Source organism: Pseudophryne corroboree, chromosome 5 (genome assembly GCF_028390025.1).
Source record: "Pseudophryne corroboree isolate aPseCor3 chromosome 5, aPseCor3.hap2, whole genome shotgun sequence".
Taxonomy (NCBI): domain Eukaryota; kingdom Metazoa; phylum Chordata; class Amphibia; order Anura; family Myobatrachidae; genus Pseudophryne; species Pseudophryne corroboree.
The window spans coordinates 432,184,238-432,201,885 of NC_086448.1; the positions used below are offsets into that span (position 1 = coordinate 432,184,238).

The window sequence follows — 17,648 nt, forward strand, 5'->3', positions numbered from 1 at the left end:
GGCAATTTGGAGGCCCTTGCACAAACTGGCTTTATTTTCCCTAAGTTGCCCCCCCCCCCCCTCCAGTGTGTACTATAAAAGAGTGTTTAGTGCAGCCGGTCACCTTGTCAGCGATCGGCGTACGAGGTTACTTCCACAAAATGTGGAGAAGATGATGTTCATCAAAATGAATTATAATCAAGTCCTCCGTGGAGATATTCACCAGCAATTGCCTCCAGAAAGTACACAGGGACCTGAGATGGTGGATTCCAGTGGTAACGAATTAATACTCGGTGAGGAGGGGGATGTACACAGTGAAAGGGGTGATGAATTGGACGATGAGGAGGAGGTGGACATCTTGCCTCTGTAGAGCCAGTTTGTGCAAGGAGAGATTGATTGCTTCATTTTTGGTGGCGACCCAAACCAACCAGTCATTTCAGCCACAGTCGTGTGGCAGACCCTGTGGCTGAAATGATGGGTTTGTTAAAGTGTGCATGTCCTGTTTATAAAACATAAGGGTGGGTGGGGGGGCCCAATGACAATTCCTTCTTGCACCTCTTTTTTTTTTTATTTATCTTTGCATCATGTGCTGTTTGGGGCTAATTTTTTTAAGTGCCATCTTGTCTGACACTGCAGTGCCACTCCTAGATGGGCCAGGTGTTTGTGCCGGCCACTTGGGTCGCTTAGCTTAGTCATCCAGCGACCTTGGTGCAAATTTTAGGACTAAAAATAATATTGTGAAGTGTGAGGTGTTCAGAATAGACTGGAAATGTGTGGAAATTATGGTTATTGAGGTTAATAATACTATGGGATCTAAATTACCCCCAAATTATATGATTTAAGCTGTCTTTGAGGGTGTTTTTTTTTTTAAAAACAGCCTAATCCAAAACACACCCGAATCCGACAAAAAATTTTCAGGGAGGTTTTGCCAAAACGCATCCAAATCCAAAACACGGCTGCGGAACCGAATCCAAAACCAAAACACAAAACCCGAAAATTTCCAGTGCACATCTCTAGTAACGACATTTAGTGTACACACTGGACAAGATTGTGAAAGATTTCACTCAGACCCACTGAGTGAGACCTTTCTCTTTCTTGTCTAGTGTGTATGAGCCTTCATACTAATGTCTTAGCAGAAAGAGGATCTGATCCAGCATCCCAATGGAGAGAATCCTGACAGGGGGTAGGTAAGTATACTTACCCTTCCCCCTAACTCTAACACTCCCTTCCCAGTGCTGCCTGAACCTAACTACCCCCCTGAACCTAACTACCCCCCCCCTCCCCACAGCCTATACCTAAGCCTCCCTTCCCTGCAGCCTAACCCTAACCCTACCATGGGATGCTTAAACCTTACCACCGCTCCCCGCAGCCTAACACTAACCATCCCTAGTGGGTGCCTAAACCAAACCTCCCCTCCCTCCCCCCCAATGGCTAACACTACAGTGGGGCGCATACTTACGATTGGGATGCCGGGTGTTGGGATTCCAGCATCTGCGTTTTGGCTAATGTCAGACTTCCAGCATCGGCATTTTGGATGCATGTTGGGATTCTGGTGCCATCATCCTGACTCTCAGCATCCTGACTATATCCAGTCAGAGACACTAGACCAAAAAGGGCAGACTTGGCTTAAAGAACTTCTGATTGCGAGATATCTAAACAAGGTCAAGACAGGTTGCAAAAAGTAAAAGGCTTGGCTGAAAGAATTGACGTACACAAAGGTCAAGACTAATTTCAAGGTTAGGTAAAGAAAGGCATAGGCCAAAACATGGTTAAATAATAAGTTGGGTAACAACATAAAAAATCCACAGATAAATAACTTTCGCAAATTCATTGTACCTCATGTACAATGGGCAGGAAAGTTCAATCTAGTCCTAATAAAATAAAGGAAGACCTCTAACTTGACAGATACATGAAGCAGAAGGAAGAAAGACTGACTCCATAGACATGGCAGACTAACTAGGTAGGGAATAATTAACAGGTCATATATACATGATTTAGAAACACTGACAAAGAGAGAATCAGACACAGGCAAGCTATGTGAACAGTATGAAGAATAGCAAAATGGGGTCTTGGATATTGACTTGCGCTGGTGGTGTGACAATCTGTCCACACTACAATCTGCAAACTTTTGCTAAGTTGGGAAACATCTCCAACATGACAACTCCCCCAAGCAGTCTTCTCTATGAGTAATGAGTAAGCAGCAGCCTGGTTGAAAGTAAGTTCCGCAGCTAGGAACTTACTGGCTGAGCATGAGGTCCTATGTGCACCAGCCATGGGAGCATGAATACATCACAGTCACACTCCCAGCAGTCCGAAAAATGGTGCTGGTGATCGGCGGCAGCTATGTTTGGCGGCGGTGTTGGTGCTTGGCGACTATAGTTTAAGTTGCTATATCTAGAAGCAATTCAGGGATAATTCAGTTTTTCAGAGGCTACTATTTATCAGATCAAGGACTTGTGCGGTTCCCAATATTTTTCTTTCTACGACTATAGTTTAATCAGGGGATTCGGCATACCGGTGGCCAGATTCTTAACAGTATGCCGTACCCGAACATACTGCCACACTTGCAGGAGGGATGCTTGTAGTGGTATTCCAAGTCCCTGCTATGGCTGTAATTGCCTCCTCCAACATCCATGTTTCATGACGGGTGGCTTTGTCAAGTAGTCCTCCTTGACAAAGCCGCCCGTACTGAAATGTGCATGTCAGAGGAGACTGGCTATTAAAGCCTGACTTAGCCTGGATGAAAATAGAGTAGGCAAAGGACTGCAGTCTTACCCTAACATCTTATTCTCTCACCTACAGGTCAACAGAACAATTACTACAACTCTCACTAGCTGCACAGTGAACTCGGATACTATTGCATAGCTCCGTCTGTATTGCTTAGGTAAACAGAACAATTACTACAAATCTCACCAGCTGTACAGTGAACTAGGATACTATTGCATAGCTCTATCTGCATTGCTTAGGAAAACAGAGTCTGTCCCGCATGTCAGGCCCTACCCTGCCGCACAAGTACAAAAGCATCGAACAGCAGCGATGCTTTTGTACTTGAAGAGTAGCTCCATACCAGTGCAGCTCCTGCATGCTGGCAGGGAGCTACTCATCGCTGTCTGGGTCGCAGTGGCTGCATGTGACAACATGCAGCCACCACGCCCCCCCCCCCCCCCCCCACACACACACACACACGGTACGGGCACACCTGCGTTGCCCAGGCCACGCATGTAAAATGGCAGCCAAATGCAGCCGGCCGCAACCTCCCACCCAGTGACTGCCTCTGCCTGTCAATCAGGCAGAGGTGATCGCAGGGCTGAGACAGCCGTCGGCTGTCTGTCATGTGCCAGCGCACTGTGGCGCCGGCTCATGCGCAGTTCAGACCTGATCGGATGCTGCGCAAAAATGCACTGCAGTAATCAGGTCTGAATTAGGCCCTGTATTGCTTAGGTAAACAGAACTATTACTACAAATCTCACCAGCTGCACAGTGAACTAGGATACTAATGCATAGCTCTGTCTGTATTGCTTAGGTAAACAGAAAAATTACTACAATTTCACAACCTGCACTGTGAACTAGGATACTATTGCATAGCTCTTCCTGTATTGTTTATATAAAGAGAACAATTACTACAACTCTCACCAACTGCACAGTGAACTAGGATACTATTACATAGCTCTGTCTGTATTGCTTAGGTAAAGTGGAGTAATTAATATTAGCAGACTTTAGCCTGTTTAATTGTTAGCTATTTGGGTAATTTGTGATGGCCTTCTCCCTTATCAGTATTGGTTTGTTTTAGATTTTATAGCCCACCAGTGGGTGTTGAGCAATGAGTGAGATTTTAATCAGTGAACCTATATCTTACACATGTTTGTATTAGTTCATATTAGAATATAGTTGGCTGATTGATTAGCCTGGCTGATTGATCGAGGGTGCAGGACTCGAAGGGTGTAGGCTCAAAGGGTGAAGAGAAATCATTAAATATCAAAGTCTGCCTTTGCTTGGACTTAAACTGGACAAAAACAGAAAGAAAACATCTAACAACACATGCAGCAACAGATGACCTACTTACCAATATCAATGGTATGTACATATTTATCTTCCTCCAACTGTCACTCTGTGAACACTAAACAACACATTTGTAGAAATTAACATTTGTTAGATCAAGTTTTTATTCATAATCAGGATGACATAGCTCTTCATTGACACAATTGTGAATTCACCTTCTCACCACACCAAACAACTCCTGTCCGTGTAACCTGGACAATGAGCACTGTATTTCCATGTTATTGATGCATCTACAACTTTACAATTACCCTTCAGTTACAGTACTTGTATGTTTATTTGCAGTATTCATTAGGGAGGCCAATCCCGGGATCGGCGGGATCCAGGGATTTAGGCCAAAAAAGCTCCAATCCCGGGGATTGAGGGATCAGCATTGAGCGTCCTCAGGATGCTCAGACACTGCCCGGCTCCCTACTCCCAGCTCCCTCAAGCAGCATGACGTACAGTCACAGGTCACACTGCGCCGTCCGCCATCACCCGCTGCTGAGAGAGAAATGGATGTTTCCCACCCGCCCACTCCCAGCACTCCTTGTCTACGGTATCCTTTTCTTTGTCCCCTGCTCCCACCTCTATTCTTCTCCCCTAGTCTCCTACATCTCCTCCTCTCTCCCCTACTGTCTCCCATCCACCTCAATGCTTTTTTCCCACTCCTCCCCTGTCACCCCACTGTCTTTAACCTTTACCCTACCTTGGGCCCAGTCCTTCACCATTCAGCCCTGTTCCCTCCCTCCTCTCCTTTCCTCCCCTCATCTCCCTCTGTACCACACTTTACTCCATCCATGCTCAACTGCTGCAGTGTCCCTTCCTAGCTCAGGAGCCAGCACCCTCACTACACCCTCTATATCACTGTCTTCTAAATCCATCTCACATCTTTGCTAGTGCAACTCTGATAATCTCATTCACATCACTCCTTCTGACTCTCTCCCTCTCTCCTGTGATCTCCAGAATGCCAGATCTGTCTGTATTAAACTGGTCCCCACTCATGACCTTTTCATCTCCAATTCCCTGCATCTTCTAGCCATCACTGAAATCTGTATTAAACCCTCTGACACAGTTTCTTCTGCTGCTCTTTCTGCTGGCGGTATCATGTTCTCACACACACCCCGACCTGGGGGTCGCCACGGTGTTGTGGTGTTGGGCTCATATTACCCTCTAGCTACTCACACCAACTCATACACCCAGAACAATCCCTTACATTCTCTACATTTGAGGTCCATGCTATATGCTTCTTTTAACCTATTCATCTTTGAGTAGCTGTCATTTACCGCCCCCCCTGGCATGCCCTCCAAATTCCTTGACAACTTTGACTCCTGGCTTTCTCACTTCCTCTCTTCTAACATTCCCTCCCTTATCCTAGGTAATTTCCGCATCCCTATCGATAAGCCCACAAAATCACCTGCCTCTAAACTTCTTAACCTCACCTCTTCACTTTAATCTGGTCTTCACTCACAGCTGTGATCTTTCTGATTTCTCAAACTCCCTGTTTTCCCTCTCTGACCATCACCTGCTCACTTTTAACCTATCTCTCTCTGCTTCTACATATCTAACTCCTTTGACTACCATCACTAAGCGTAACATTGAGGCTACTGATACCACTTCCCTATCCTCCCTGTTTGACTCACTCCTCTCTCCTATTCTCTCTCTCTCTCTCCTGCCCTGAGCAAGCTACTTTCCTATACAATGCATCCCATACTTCTGTTCTTGACTCTGTCACCCCACCGACCACTATTCACCCTTGCAGATCGACACCTCAACCCTGGCACACCAAATGCACCAGATATCTGCAAAAATGCTCATGTACCGCTGAGTGTTAGTGGAGGAAATCACGCTCTAAGGCCGACTTCCTCCACTACAAATTTATGCTCTCATCCTACTTTGCTGCCTTTTCCCTCTAAACAATCATACTTCAAAAACCTCATCTCTTCACAACCCTCAAACCCCTTTTCCACTGTCAACTCACTCCTCTGCTCACCCCCACCTCAACTCCCCTCTTCATTTCTGCTCTTGACTTTGCTACCTACTTCATATCCAAAATTGACTCTATTCATCAGGACATAACATCCCACCAGAACCTGAACAAGCCCCCTCCTCTGTTCCCTGCCCCCCTTCCCTCCTTCCCTCCTACCAACCCTGACATATTTCTTCCCTGAGAGGAAGTCTTGGTTTTCATCTGGTCTTTCTCTCTACCCCCACCCCTTAACCCTATTCCCTCCTGCCTGCTCCGCATCCTCTCTTCTTCTGCCTGTTCCCATCTTGCCCACCTACTCAATATCTCACTCTTATCAGGCACTGTCCCCTCTGCCTTCAAGCAAGCACTTTTCTCCCCTATTCTTAAAAAACCTACCCTTGAGCCTACCACTCTTTCCAACTACCGACCCATCTCTCTCCTCCTTTTTGCCTCCAAACTCCTTGAACGTATTGTCTACAACCACCTCACTGTCTTTCTTTTCTTCCACTCCCTGCTTGACCCTTTCCAGTCTGGTTTCCATCCTCTGCACTCTACTTAAACTGCCCTCATCAAAGTCTGCAATGACCTTCTTGCTGCTAAATCCAAGGGCCACTACTCTCTGCCTTTTCTCCTTGACCTCTCTGCTGCTTTTGACACTGTGGACCACCCTCTCCTCCTGCAAATCCTTTACTCCCTTGTTCTGCGTGATTCTGCTCTTACCTGGCTGTCCTCCTACCTTTCTAACCATTCCTTCTCTGTCTCTTCTCATGATTCCACCTCCCCCCCACTTCCTCTACCAGTAGGTGTCCCCCAAGGTTCTGTTCTTGGGCATCTTTTTTTCTCTCTCTACACATATTGATTAGGTAAGCTCATTAGCTCTTTTGACTTACAATATTGTCTCTACGCTGATGATACTCAAATCTACTTGTCCTCCCCTGATATCTTCCCTGCTTTCCTCACTCATATATCCAACTGTCTCTCTACTATCTCTTCCTGAATGTCCCAGTGCTTTCTTAAACTTAACATGTCTAAGACTGAGCTGATCATCTTCCCTCCCTCCCGAATAAACTCACCTCCCACAAATGTATTATCCATTGATGGCACTACTATCTCTTCTAGCCCCCAAGTGTGCTGTCTTGGAGTAATCCTTGACTCCTCCCTCTCCTTCAAAACCACACATCCAGTACCTCTTAAAAACCTGCCATTTCCATCTCAAAAACATCTCTAGGATCAGACCCTTTCTCACCCAGGACGCTACTAAGACCCTCATCCACTCATTGGCCATTTCCAGATTGGACTACTGTAATATCCTCCAATCTGGCCTCCCTGAAAAATGCCTCTCTCCACTCCAATCTATCCTCAATGCTGCTGCCCATCTCATCTTCCTCACCAAACATACTACATCCAGATCCCCTCTCTTGCAGGACATCCACTGGCTACCCTTCCCATTTAGAATCCAATTCATGCTTCTCATACTCACCTACAAAGCCCTCAACCACACTTTTCCCTCTTACATTTCTGACCTTATCTCGCTTTACATTCCCACCCATCCTCTTCGCTCTGCTGATGCACTCCGTCTGTCCTGCCAACGGATTACCTCATCCCACTCTTACTACAAGATTTTGCATGTGCTGCTCCCTATATCTGGAATTCTCTACCTCTTACCATCTGGCTCTCCACCTCTACAAAACTTCAAACGGGCTCCCAAGACCCACTTCTTCACCAAACCCATCCAACTCTCCTCCTAACCCTCTTGTCTATGCTCACTGTCTACCCCTTCTGTGTCGCCCCGGTCTATCAGCCCTTCACTTTTTAGATTGTAAGCTCACAAGAGCAGGGCCTACTTTCCTAATGTGCCTTTCCTTTTCTTACTTACACTTATACTTCATACTCCTTTTGATGGCACTTAACCCCTGGTTTTCCATACCTGTCCTATATTGTCTTGAGCTGTAAGTGCTTTTTTCTTGTTTGCTCATTTCATTATGTACTGTGTAATGGGTGCTGCGGATCCCTTGTGGTGCTATATAAGTAAAGGATAATAATAATAATAATAATAATAATAATAATCCATATTTTATGTGTTTTCTGTATGTTTGTCTTCTGTGAGTCCTTTGATAAAAGTTCATATTTAACTGGTTTATAAGAGTGCCCCATAGAAAAGAGTACTCTGTCTCTGGTCTCGGCATTGCATTTTGTATTACTCTGGAAAGTACCACTGGCAAATCCAATTATTTTATTACTCTGATCTAAGTTTAAGAAGACTGTCTCTTGCATTGCCATACTTCATTTATTCACAGTATGCTGGTACTATACATTATTTAACCTCATTGCTAGGTGTCAACCAGTGTCCACTCCCACAAAAATAACTTGTCATGTGTTAGGTAAACACGAACAAAGGTCGAAACAGGAAAAAGTCAACAGGTACGAAAGGTTGACACATGTAAAGGTCGACACAGGAAATGGTCAACACAAAAAAAGGTTGATGCAGAATTTATTTATTTTTTTGTGTCATTTTCACCTCCAGAGCACAGGGAACCCCAATTAGTGGCATCCCATTGCATGGCGAGCGAGCTGCAGGCCTATTTTCAGTGTCAACCTAATGCATGCCAACCGTATGAGGATGACCTAATGATTGTTGACCTAGACATTGTCTGTCTATACATTGGAACCCACATACACTAGTTACTAGCTTGTAGGTCCTGCAATACACTAACTCAGTGGTCCCAAACTAGGCACTGTGGCACTCTGTGATGCCACAAGGCACTTGCAGGGGTGCAACTGATTAATGTGCCAGCATCAAGTAAAATTATTTTTGATCAGTGTGATAGGCAAGACCAGTGCTGGTGGCTGCCAATCATAAACTATGTGGACAATGAGAAGTGCAATGAAACACCATATAACTGACTCTAATAGTGTGTACACACGGTGAGATTTTTTCTTTCGATTTTGGCTATATAGTCAAAATCGCAAGAAAAGTTAGTGCAAATCGCAAGGTGTTATGCCACTTGCAATCCCGATTTGATCCCGATGCGCGGTCCCACCAGGTCGGTATCGCAAGAAAAGACAGACTGTGCAGGCAAGTCAATCCTTGCTAGATCAGTGTACTATCTACTTCAGTGATTGCACATCCCAGCATGCCCTGCATCAGTTTTAGCATGGTCAAATAACAAAACTGTAGCAGGGCATGCTGGGATATGTAGTTCAACAACAGCTGGAGTGTCAAGGTTAGCCATCACTGATCTAGTTCATCTCAATTATATCTCACATAAGCCAAAATCTCACATAAGCCAAACTCGTAAGCACACATAGTCCATATCTCAAGAAAAGTTAGTCAAAATCAGTGGTGCTGGGCTCCGGGGAGTTCAGGGGAAATCGCAAAGTGAAAATCGAGCATAGCAAGGATCTCACTGTGTGTACACACGATAAGAATGACAGGTAAACAAAATTTACTTAATTTTATAAGTTTTGCTGAGTTTCTGGAAAATAAACATTTGGCTTAGGGCTGTGTGAAAGAAATGATGATGCTCTAGGATTCAGTGATTCAAAAAAGTTTTGGAACAATTTCACTATAGTAGCTGCTAGATTGGAGATATCTTGAAAAAAAAGTCACCAGTAAGTTATTCTTTGCATACTGTTTACCAAAATGGTAGCCACCAGTGAGGACTATATTGTCACTGGAATGAGGGGTAAGATTAGCACACTCCACAATGGAAACAGTACTCAGTAACCCTTCTAATGGACCAAAACCATTTTGCCCATAGAGGGGTGTTTCTGGGTACTCCAAAAATGGACCAATTTTTTTTTTTTTTTTACCCAGCCTCTCCGCCTCAGTCCCATAGCCTGGTATTGGAGCCCCACTCGCTCATGACTATATGCTACCATTAGCAGGTCTGTGGGGAGGGAGCGGAGCCAAATGATGTGATTCTCATAGAGTTGTGTCATATTGTCTCCGGACCCTTCCCTGCTGACCCACAAGTCATGGCATTATGAAGTGGGGTGGCGTCTAATTATGAAAAGTGAGTGTGACCCTTCCTAGCCCAATCAACGATCTCCTGCTGCTTGCACCCTCTTCCCTCTGGCACCAAAAGTGTACCTGTATGTTTGTCTGTGTGTATATGTGTATGTGTTCTATATATGCGTGTATGTGTTGTGTGTGTGTGTGTGTGTGTGTGTGTGTGTGTGTGTGTGTGTGTGTCTATGTATATGTATATGTATACATTCTATGACACACACACACACACACACACACACACACACACACACAAATCCTGCTTTCGTCTCTGGGACTATATCTACAAACCTTTAGTATAAGAATACCCTTTCATTGTGTCCTAATGTTAATACAAATGAGGCACATTACACAGATCTCACAAACTGTATGCTATAAACCAAAGTGTCAGCTGTTTTGTACATGTGCCATTGTTGTGAGGTTTAAATAAACTCTATTGTAATTTGTATTGTGCAGGTGTGCCATTACTAACCAAATTGCAGAGACTAGATTGTAAACCACATTGCACTAAGCTGTAAATTGTACATTGTACCTACTGTACAATGCACTTATATTGCAAGCACATCTAATTTTCACACATTCCTCATTACACACACACACACGCACATGCATAACAAAAAATTACACATTTCACACACTGCTAACCACATTTCACAGAGTCAGCCTTCCTTGCCAGCCACACTTACCTGTTTGAAGGGGGTTAAAGGCCTTCTGCTTCCAGGGAAAAAAAAATCCTAAGTGATACATTCAATCTCAGGAGGATCTGGATTCTTCCCACTGTAAAAACGTATCTGCTTTATAAATGAAATCCAAAAGATCTTTATAGCAATGAAAATGCCAGAGCTCCACATGTCACATGGAGGTCTAGAGCAGAGCTACAGAACTGCTGGGGGAGAAATGGCTCACAGGGCCTTGCTGTCCAACCTGACCGCAGTGAAAATAGGAAGCAGGAAGTGGGGGTAATATTCTGTAAATGCTGTAAGGGATATGTACTTCTGTTATGATTAGGGGTGTAATTATGTTTGTGGTCATACACATAGATTCTGGCTCACAAACCACAAATAACTGTAAATTTGCCCATGTCTATGTGCCACTCATGTAGCAGTGATTTGCAGCTCATAAATTGTACACTAGTCATTTAGTGTCAGTTCATGCTGCTTTTTTTTCCATATTAAAATCACAATATGTCACTGTGAACCAAGAAAACCGGCCTTTCCATTTGTCTTTATATCATTTTATAGTACAGAAAGCCATAGAATAGGAGTCAGTAAAAACAGTAATCCATGGATCCTGCTGTAACTTCTGCAAAGCCAAAGACATTCATTTTCACTGCATATATAGTTAGCTTCCTACAGTAGATATGTCATTATTTTAGATCTGCACGTTATCAGTTCTCCCAAATTCCCATGCCTAACTCAAAATGAGAAAACTTATAGCTTTATTATAACAAAAATAATATATATTGTGAATGTTGTGATTGTGTAATGGATCAAAAGTAAAGAATGCAATCATCACGGTGTAGTACAAACATCAATACTCACAGATTGTCTAGCATTAGAATGTTGTCACATTTCTGTGACATTTCTTGTCGGAATTCTGAAGCCACCTTTGTTGTGAGTGTAGGTGTTTTGTTTTTGTTTTGTTTTTATCAAACTTGTATTACTAAACTGTTCCTATTGCTATGTTTAACAATGACCAGTATTTTTTTTCTGATTTTACTTAATGGCAGTGAGTACTGGCATCTTCTTTTCCCCCAAAACCGACATCACTGATATATTTTAACACTACTGTCCTGAACTAGAACCACCGGATTAGTCCATTCTAGTTACTTTATACACCAGAGAGACACTTACTGTATCTAGCCACAGGACCTTCAACAGGTGAGTACCCTGTTGTGCTTACAGTGCTTAGTAAGAAGATTCTATATAAAAGTTTTATTTCATAGTACTGGTGACTTACCAAAAATAAAAAGCATTGACAGTGAGTGAACTGAAAAAAATACCTTATATAATTAAGATAATATTAGTGTTTCATTTTAGCAATAGCTGTCCTTTAAAATAGCAAATTCATATGACTCACTGTGAATGATTTTTTTATCGACCAGTACGGTCACATTTATCTAATTGTTTACATGCACACAGCAATTTTATAATGTCAAAGTTTAGATTACATCAATCAGAATAACTTCTACAAAACATATAAATATTTTCTTCACTCCTAGTAATTGCTATCTGTGAATGCTCGAATCAATACTTATCGACATTTGGTGGTTTTTTGTTTTTGTTTTTTTAGTGATTGCCTAGATACTCAATTCTATAGTAAAATTTCATATGAAGACTGAAGTAGAAGTTACTTCTGTCACCCATAAACTGTATGCATTCTCACAGTTTAAGACATGTAAATATTTGGGAGGTAGTACAACCAATTTTATTACTAGATCAGTCATATATGCTCTTAATTGATCATTAGTCATTTGTGTCTCACACACTAAATTGGACTTAATCACATATATATAAATATATATATATATATATAATATATATATATATGTATGTGTATATATATATATTAAGCAATCAGATTGCTATCCATGTGCATGCTTTAGGGTGGTATCAACCGAGTCAATGTTCAAGTTGGCACAGATTGCACTTGTATCTTTTTGCTTTCTGCCAGGGCATCTAATCCACTCCTGAAATAACAGCTGCATTACCTTACAAGTACAGTTAACCATAAAATAAGCAAGTAACATAAAAGGCTCAATCAACTACATTGACCTCGGAGAGTCTATTTGATAACGATTTGGTAAAGCAATGCAATTAATGCTGCCTGATATCGGACATTTACTAATGCAAATATTTACCAATTCGTGTTCTGTTAAATTTGCATTCCAAATTGAAAAATTAAGGGAGATTTTCAAATTTACATTAAATTAATGTAAAAATACCCGTAAGCCATTTTTTTATTTATTTTTTGTAACTACAATGTAAACTTATAGATTTAAGAGTGGTGAAAAGTTTCAACTGAATTATGCAACTTAAATATATATATATATATATATATATATATATATATATGAAATGGGCATATATTACATGTTGTTGTTTTTTTAAACCCCACCATCTGTGCTCTGTATTCTGTGACTAACATATTAGTTAATACAACCAGATATGTCTACTATGATTCTATTTATCATCACATTATTATGCAATATCATGTCAATGAATGATGCCAATTTGATACCTACAAAAAATTACACCAATTTATTATGACAATATGTAACAAAATACACCCCTATTCTCATTAATTTTGTAGGTCTGATTGAAATGCTACTTCAGTGAAATGATTGCAATACTGGAGCAGAAATAAAACTAATATGAGTACATCAATGTTTAAAATTCATTTTATACAAATGTAATAAAATCTTCATTGCTGATGCTGCAGTTTCTGTATTGCTTTTGATCTTCTTTTATTTTCTAATTAAGAAGAGTGGTTACACACACTTTAAGCAACATTGCAAGTCTTGGATGCTTATGTGTGCTGGAAAGGAAACAGCCTGTCTCTAGAGGAGTTTCTTTGCAACAGGTGCACCCTAGTGTCAAAACTGCTGAAAAGAGAACTCAATACAAGCAGCTGTCTGGATTTTTTTTTTATTTTTTTTTTTACTTTATTATTTACTTCCCAACTTTTCCACATTAAATATCTATTATATTTATCCATAAACTACACCAATTATATTTATGTTAGTTTTTTTTAAGAGGAGTAAAATAATATATGTAATAACTTTATTTGTCTAACGGTGTTACATGCACTTAATAAAAATCATGATTATACACCTAAAGTTAACATGGTGAGTGAGATCAAAATTGTTGTAGATGCTGTTTTGGGTTCTACATGTATAAGGTTACATAGACATCACTTTTGACTTCAAATCATTTTAGAGATCGATTTTTGTCATTATTTTTTAACTAATACTCATAACTAAAACAGCAAGACCATAGCAACAGCAAAATAAGATATTAGTAGATGTACTGTAACTGTTTCTTTATTGTATAGTGCATTGTCAGAACAATTTAAACTCCTCTTCAAATTTATTATGCAGTGCCAGGTGGTCAATGTCTATTGACATTGAAAACCATCACTGTATCACTTTGTGTTTCTCCAATAATCAGTGACACCACAAATGCTCATCTTCTCTAGATACTATTAATGTCACAAATGCCAATCATCCATGCATGTGACTTTTATGTGGCCAGCCATATTCCATTTACAGTGTCAGTATTGCACTTACTTCTGTGACTCATATTACATTGATGTTATTAATTTATTTTGCATGATCATGTGTAATGCAATTGCAATCAAATTGATAAAGACGATGTAGATATTCTATTTTATTTTCTTATTTCATTTTTTTATATATGTTATATACTTTTTTATATATATGTTATATACTGTTACTTAAAATCCACCAGCAGTGTGCTCCACATTAAAAAAAAAACTGTGATTTAAAAAAAACTGTGATTCATTAACTGAAAATAAAATACTAAAAATTTATATTTTGGAAGGATAGATAGATAGATAGATAGATAGATAGATAGATAGATAGATAGATAGATAGATAGATAGATAGATAGATAGATAGATATCCGTACAGTAAGATAACTATATTTATATTTAAACATTCCAATATCTAAGTTATATGTAAAACCAATGTGATCATTTTCAGATCGTCTCCACAGGAAGGAGCTGATAGCCATTATCTTCAAAACAGCTACAAAATTAAATGCTGAAAAAGGTGCTTACATCCTGCAGAGTCTGCCAGCAAACGGGCTAAACCCACTACTACAGCGCCCTCTTCCACACAAACTGTGTATGAACCTGGATACTCTACAGAACGAAAAACGTTTTTTCTATTGGCTTTCAAACATTGATTTAATCACACATCAGTGCTTTGTGTCTGCTTTATTAGTAATATTATTGTATATGTTTACAGAGCACGGCTATCTCATTTGGTGATATTTAACAGCGGACAGTGGTGTTAATGATGAACCTCTCTTTGATGCAGAAGGTTGTGATATCTGGATGAAGATTCAGCGATTAACAATCACACTTCACTGATGAAATCAGAGCAGGAGGACTATAATGTTTACAGGCATTTAAAGAAAAGCTTCTCGGTATCTTTGGATTTAAGTTGTTCATGCATCAAACAGAAAAACGAATGCTGCGCAGATGGAGAAGGCGCATCTGAAAATGATTGATACACTATAAGAAACGTACGTGAAGTCATAAATAGTGCTAATAAAACGTATGCCTCAATGACATCGTTTGTCCAATTTGTTTATTAAGTAAACTATTAACAGTTGTCAATTGCACGATAAATGACTCGCTAATATACTGAGTGTTCAACCTGATATCTAGAAACAGTGTATATTAGTATATAAATGCTTTGAGTAAGTAAAGTAAGTTATCATAACGCGAGGATTTGGTTATATGCCATTTTGAGATCACTTAGCAAGCGATTAAAATATGTATGTAGTGTCAAAAATGTTAAATAATTATTTTATTAGTTTTTCCAAAACCATCTTTGAATGAAAAGTTTAGTAAATCTTTAAAGTTTTAGGGCAGTGAACGAGAAATGACTGTATAGCGCTTATTCCATGTGTGCTTTGTAGTTTTTATTGTAGAAAGCTCAGTTTGGTGTATAATAGTTAATAATGCATAAGTACATTTTAAAGGGCACTGGCTTGCAATGTAATTTAGAAAAAAAAGTTTGCACTGTAAGAATTAATCACTGACGAACAGCAAACTAGTTTAACGGAAGGCAAAATCCAGCAACATATTCCAATTGCAAATTCATCATAGAAATATCCAAAAATTTGTAGCGTCTTTTTTGTATTTATTTACTTAAAGACATAAAGAAATATTTGGCAGTGTGCATTAATTATTTTCTCAAAAGACTTACAAAATCTATATTTATTCATGTTCTAGAAACATTTTTTCTCTAAAAAATAATTGCACCACTTCAAAGTAATGCAAGTCTTTGCAATATATTCCAACCCAGATTCAGTTTTTAAAGACATTTGCATTTATTCAGACATAAGTCATAAGATACATATTGTGACCTATTTTTATTAAACTCGCAGATCATTTCTTGCAAAATTTGACATGCAGATATTAAAGAGGCAAATATCAAGTACATTATATTTATATGAGTTGAATAAAATGTATTAAAATTCAAATGGAATACATATAGGAATTTGAATCAGTTACAGTAATCATAAATATATAGTAACTACATATTTATGCTACATAAAGTATACAGTTACTGTGTGAATGTATTTAAATAAGTAATATTTTTACATTGCATTATAAGTAAACTCACCAAACACGTAACACAAATACATCTATGTAGCAAAATATATTACATATAATACAATGAATTTAACCCGAGCTTTGGAATATACTTGCCTTCAGTGTTCTGCCAAATCAGCCTTATTGTATAAGTAGGGAGAGAAGATGTGTAATTTCCAAAGTCTCCCTCACTGTAAATGTGACGGTCGCTCTATGCTAATTCTGTGCAATTGATTTATCTGTCTCAATCAAGTGTCTGAAGCTTTAAGGCTAAAGAGAAATATATGATTAAAACTCTGAGACAAAGAGGAATGTTTTATTCAGATACTATAGGCTTGTATTGATTCTTGCGTAGAAGCACTTAAATATAAATGTGTATAGCGAAGGGGAAGACGCATTACTGTCTTAAAACATCTGATCTTGATTTTTTAAGCAATAATGAAAAATAGACAGGTGACTGAAGACGGTCATCCTTCTGCGGAATGGGTATTAAGATTACTATTTCATGTGCATACTGTCCTGAGCAGTCGGATCATTTTCCTTGAGATTCATATATTAGTCCACCAACACTTATTTTATTTTGGAAAAGTGCACCTCCTACAGGCCACATCATAGATCTTTTTCTGTGGAGAGAAATCTCAAGATATGTAAGAAAATGCATTTTACAACGGTATACGCTCGGTGTGTCGTCTCCTGAAGCGTTCATGTGTTCATGTGTCGTGTGTGTGTGTGTGTGTGTGTGTGTGTGTGTGTGTGTGTGTGTATATGCACATATACATATATATGTGTTTGTAGGTAGATAGGAGCATCAAATCCATCACACTATGATTTGACTTCATGTCAATATAGTCTAGTTCAATTACTGAAATGCCTCCTTGATCGTTTCTTGTTATTTGCTGATAGAGCCATGTGCTTTGAGCTTTACCTGTCCATCTATATCAGAAGTGGGGACGGGTCAATGAGATTGTGCTTTACTTACAACTAATCTGCTTTGGAGAAATGAAACGTACGGAGGTGACAATGTTCAAATGTCCTAACAGAGCACCGGGAGAGAACACAAGGTGGCAGAAGAATGATTAGTATAATTATGCGCTAGCTGTTCCGTTCTTACCTAACATACAGTTAAAATTTTGGCAGTTTTGTATACCATTCATATCAAAGTAGTTATGCTGTGTACCTGTATGAGATACATGAGTTATTTACAATAGAACATAAAGTTTTGGGGAAATATTATATAAGAAACAAAGAAACATTATAAACATATATAGCTCTCTGCCCGATTACATATATATATATATATATATATAT

At 39.7% G+C, this 17,648-nt stretch overlaps 1 long non-coding RNA gene across 1 annotated transcript; it reads right to left on the reverse strand.

Annotated features, from left to right (window-relative positions):
- Positions 1–1,444: 1,444 nt before the first annotated feature.
- On the reverse strand, positions 1,445–10,764 carry LOC134929102 (uncharacterized). Its single transcript, XR_010178286.1, has 3 exons — positions 10,679–10,764; positions 4,043–4,096; positions 1,445–1,631 (listed from the first exon to the last, which is right to left on the reverse strand). It is a non-coding gene; the product is annotated as an uncharacterized LOC134929102 (long non-coding RNA).
- Positions 10,765–17,648: the final 6,884 nt, after the last annotated feature.